The following is a 5,720-nucleotide window of genomic DNA, read 5'->3' as shown; positions in this document are numbered from 1 at the left end:
ATTTAGAGTTAGGAGCCTTATACTTGCGTGATGACGATAATGACAAAAAAAAAAGCACAATTTACATGAAATCCCTCTTTTTTGCATTTTTCTTCTTTTGGTCTTTTTTTTTTAATCTTTTTTTTTTCTTATTCTTCTTTTTTGTTATCCCCATCTCTTTTTCTTCTTCTCTTTTCTTTTTTTTTTTGGATTTTTTTTTTGTTGTGGAATGTCATCAACTTTTAATAATTAACCAAATGTATCCCATCTAATTGCATTTGATATCACTATTTTGGCAAAGAATTCCCTTCCATCTGATAGATTCACTTCTATAAATTTTCTATCTTTAAGCACTATGTTTATCACACTAGCCTTATAAAGTAGTTTACTGCCCTTATTAACTAGTCCATTTGCCAAAACTTTGGTTATACCACCAACACCACGAACAGTGTAATCGGCTCCTCCAAAATGTCCATCATAAAGAACAATGTTTGCACTAATCATTAGTGTATGCAGAGCATTGACTGCGCTCACACTGAAACACTCAACTTCAATGAAGTACATATATTGAGGAACTTTTATAAAATTTTTAGCAATATCACTAACATTTTGAGGAAAATAGAAATTAAGTGTCAGACATTCAACAAGCTTCTTAAAAAAACTGCCGACGCAGCTCACCTTGGTCTGTTGATTGGGAGCTTTGACTATAAGCCAAAAGGTCTTTAATTCGAGTCTTGCATATGTGATGTGTGTGAGTTTTCCTTAATTGATCTAAATGTCCTAAGAAAAAAACTACCCAAAAAGGTATATGGGCTCCTCCAATGACTTGAGCTCCAATGAATTTCAACGAATTAAAAATCTTCAAGCACTCATTTTAAAATCTAGGGATCCCTTCTCAGGGGGGGTAATGATTAACAAGTTCTGAAAAAAATAAATCTTATTCCCTAAGACATGTAACTTGCAACCAGTTGCCTCCAATTCTTGTGTAATTAAGTTCATATTACCCTTGTTGCTAAACCCAAATCATGACGGATGAAGTGATGAGGGCCTGGCTCGGAGGAAAGGCGAAGTTGCTGTGGTTATCAAAAAGGAAGAAAGCAACAGGAAGTCTTAGGCTTCGTTTGGGACAGCTTTCTTACAGCTTCTTAAAGCAGCTTTCTAGTAAAAAAAATTAATTTTTATACTAAAAATCAGCTTTAAGAAGCAGTAAAAAAGCCGTTCCCAACGAAGCCTTAGACGTTCGATTTAGATGGGCAAGCTGCTGGGTTTGTCACATGATGTGTGGATCTTGACGTAAAAGAGGGAGTGGCTGATTCAGTTGGATAGGTTAGATTGGAGCTTTGTTTGGGCTGATTCTGGCGTGAAACAGAGATGGACAAGAGGGTGATGGGCTAGGGTTTCATAAGGAAGAAAAAATGAAAAAAAGAGAAGTCCGTTTAGGCTTTGCTTTAATGATGAGACGCTGTATTCAAACTAGGCGACGTCTATTTGAGGTTTTAATTCAGCGGGATAACGGGGTTTTAATCAGAGGCTTCAATTGATACCAGGTGAGGTATTTAATTATGATTTGAGTTTTCTTGGTTTGACTTCTTTTATTTTTTTTATTAAATTGGTAATGATATCAATGAGTCTTTATCATTATCTATCAATTTGAAATAAAGGTGACATGTAAATCAATTGAATTATTTTTTATTTGCATGCATCATCTCAAAATTCATGCAATTTATCTCATTTTGTGTGTTGAACTTGCCACACAAATTTTTTTTGGCAAATTTTTATCATATTTTGGGTTTAGACGACACTCTGAATGTAACGACAAAATCCATTTGCGATCAGACGTTGTTTAGACAATGTCATGCTATAATTTTCTTGAATTGCGCATCATTACCTTCGGAATCGTTCCAATTTTGTCATGCGAGTTTGATTGAACCAATTGATAGTTATTTTTGAGTATTTACAATGTTCTAGATGTAACGATAAAGTATATTCCATGATGAGATGCCGTTTTGCAGGCATTACCTTGTGATTCATGTTGATCTTCTTGTGCAGCTTTGACTCCAACTGAATGTTATTTTTGGGTATTATTGATGTTATGAATGCAATGGCAAAATCTTGTTTGAGATTGGACATAAATTGGGTAACAACGCGTGCCGGTTTCATCAATTTGTGCGTCATTGCCTTTGCATTCATGTCATTTCTCTAGGTGATTCCAATTTAATAGATTAATAACAACTTGACGATGTTTTGGGTGTTGATGATGTTTTGAATGCAATGGAGAAATTTGTTATTTGATCGAATGTCATTTGGGCCGATCTCATCTTATTTGACTACAAGGGTCACCTCTGAAGTGAAATTTGACGTCCTGGTCGTAACGACGAAATCCATTTAGTAATCAGAGGTCGTTTGTCCTTTTAACTGATGCTTCGCGCCAACACACATGCTTCTTAAGTCGCCACTTTTGCTTATTTTCTCATTTTTTTTGCATATAGAGGTCAACATTTTCATATCATACGCAAGAATCCTCACATACTAACACTCTTTCCAAAGCATGCCATAAAACAATGATGAATTAATAGATATTCCAATATCTAAAAGGATAGACCTAAAATATAATTTTATATTATTATATTATATGCAATTATATGAATAATATCAAATAAAGTATAATTTATATCTTATTTTGTTCTTTTGACCAATGAAAAAGGCTCAATAATAAATATTCTTATAATCAATAATTAAAAAATACACACAATTTGTGTTAAAGAGTTATTAAGCCACCTACGGCTCTTTTGTACTTTTGTAACAAGAATAAGCCAGAGACGAGAGATATGAATACCCAAATAACGTGATGATATATGAAAAAGAAGGGGACATGAAAAAAAGAAGGTTTAATTTATTTGGAATATTTAACATCCTATCAATTAAAACTTCATTAAAATTATATTGCAAACTCAATAACAAAATAGTTGGGAAAAACTGATGATGATATGTTGTCAATTCGTTTATTAGATTTTTTTTGGACTGAAACATTTTTTATTTTTTTTTAAATATAGCATTATTTTCCTAGTGGATAAAAGCCTAATCCTAGACAATCAATAATCATAATATTGAAAGGTATAACTCTTGTTCTAGAAATTATATATATTAATGCTATATCACATAAAAATGTTAACTTACCAAGAGATATATTTTTTTATTTGGTATGAAGACTTGAATATTACATAGAGGTTGTCTTGGCAACAACCAAAATAGTTTGCTATAGAAGATTTTCAACCTTGAAGTATAAAGTCCTTGTAAGATCCACATAACTTAATGCAATGTTTTGAGAAGCATCCCACATTTTAGAGGTTTTCCTAGTGGTTCTTACGTCTTGATTTATTAATCCTTGGATTACCTGTACTACTTAAAGTCATTCCTTAGGGGTATTTGGATGTATGAATTCAATCAAGTACCCTTTAAGATTTAATAGACTTTGTAACTTAATCTAATTTATTGAGATAGCCAATAGTTAATAACCATTTGATAAAAGACTTGGTGGAGTGCCGAAAACAAATTGAACAGATCCTCTACCACCATGTCATAACCTCAACCATTATCTAACTCAATGTTGACCTACAGTGAACAAAATATATAAATTAAATATATTATTAAATGTAATTAGATATATCAACTAAGTATAAGGCAAGGTAAAAGCAGTTAAGATAGCATAGAGAATGCTATGGATTTTCCAACTAAGTTATACCTATGCACATGTGAATCAACATTTCTACGACAAAGCAAGGTAGCTTTCTCAATTACTATTAAATAAGGTTGTTGTATGTATTTGCTGTCTATTTTATTTAATCATTTATGTATATTCTCATGATAGAAGAGGAATCGTTTAAAATATTAGTTAAATAGACAGAATTGTTAGCCTAAATTATTGATGTCAAAACCTCTGAAATAGTTTTAAATTTCATATGCATATTATTCATGAAAATTTTTAGCATCATTAGAAACTAATAAAGTGATATCAACAACTAATTATTATAACACCATAGTACTTTTCTTCAAATTATAAATTTTTTAATCTTTTACTATTTTATTTGATAATTGGAATATAATATAATTACGGGAAATAATCAATAAGCATTTATTAAATAAATTAACATATTGATACTTAATACACAATGCTTGTATTCAATAAATTTTAAATAATATACAAATAACAAATGAATAAAATAAGTGATACATTAGCTTTTAATTATTTGTTACATTATTGACAAAATAGACTTTCTTTTTTCCTAATAAGTTAAGAAATTGAATTCTTAAACAAAAGTTAATTTTGCACCAAAAATACACAAAACTCCTATAAAAGAAAAACAAACTAAATGTATAACTTCAAAAATGGATTTACCACGGAATAAATTACATTCAAAATTAAATAATCTAAAATAAAATTAAATGAGACATCTTACATTTTTTTAGTTAACTCCAATATCTCAAGTAGTTGAAAAAACTTTGAGCTGCGAAGAAACTACTCTTATTATTCATCGATTAGACAATATTTTTTAAGGGCTTTGGATGATAACACATCAATATATATAATATCATAGCTTGATTTTTAATTTTTTTTAACAAAATAAACATGCAAATCATAATAAAAATGGAGTAGTCATATGACTTATCATGTAAAACATGCATGCATGCTATTAAGGCTTGAAAAGTGCCACAAAAGCATGAAATTTTTTATTTTTTTTATATAAATTTGCATGAATATATACTTGATATATATATATATATATATACATTTGAATTAATAAATATTTTTGCCTTAGTTTCCATCATTATATTGTTAGCATGATCTATATTTCTATCTTTGTTGTTGCTACATCGAAGATCTACTCCATCGGCTTTCTTTTAAAGCCACCTTATTACTGTTGGCCTGATATCTATGGGTATTTTTAATTTTAAGAATTCGTTAGCATCACTTTTATAGGCGTTTTTTTTATATAACTCGTAGAGGGCTTGTGTGTTATTTAGAAACAAAGGTACAAAGTATTTAAAAGATCAAAAGCTCTCTAAAAATATAGTATTTGAAGTAAAACATGTGTATATAATCTTATCTATTACATTAGAAAAAAAAAAACCAAATAGGGAGGAAAAAAGTGAACTATCCGAAAGGAAATTCAAAGGAAAAACAAGGAAACACCAAAATTATCCAAGAAAGACAAACCACCAACATCTAATAGAGCAGGAGCAACCCAAAAAAACTAGCCAAAAGGGTCTCAACAACTAGATAGAGAAGTTCCAAACAGCCACCAACCAATAAAAAAACATGCAAAAAAGCTTGAATATAAATGAGAAATCAAAACAATAAAACAAAAGGACAAGAAAAGACCCAACAAACCCCAACAACAAGCAAAACCAACCTAGGACAACCAAGAGTAGGCCAAGGAACAAACCACAAACCACCATAGGCTCTCCTACCAACTAGCCAACCGAGGAGAAGCAAACCAACAACCATAGAAAAGCCACGAGTAAAAAGAAGCATCTTAAAGTTTTTTTTTATTTGTTTTAATAATTTTCTTACCATAACTAAAAGAGAATCCAGCATTATCAGTAATCACCACATTCAATTCAAAATCATCTAAATATAGATTAGAAAAACCATGATAAGAATCTCGATGACAATGTATATTACACAAAAAAAATCCTCAATCTAATCAGACTGATCAAGATGGTCAAAAGATTGCAAATCC

The 5,720-nt window shown here is 30.5% G+C and overlaps 1 pseudogene; it reads right to left on the bottom strand.

Moving 5' to 3' along the window:
- Positions 1 to 228: 228 nt before the first annotated feature.
- On the bottom strand, positions 229 to 1,893 carry LOC110103502 (annotated as a pseudogene).
- Positions 1,894 to 5,720: the final 3,827 nt, after the last annotated feature.

The sequence above is a fragment of the Dendrobium catenatum genome, unplaced genomic scaffold (genome assembly GCF_001605985.2).
Source record: "Dendrobium catenatum unplaced genomic scaffold, ASM160598v2 original_scaffold_136558, whole genome shotgun sequence".
Classification (NCBI taxonomy): Eukaryota; Viridiplantae; Streptophyta; class Magnoliopsida; order Asparagales; family Orchidaceae; genus Dendrobium; species Dendrobium catenatum.
The sequence above is the reverse complement of the archived record's forward strand: the minus strand, read 5'-3'. Positions and strand labels throughout refer to the sequence as shown.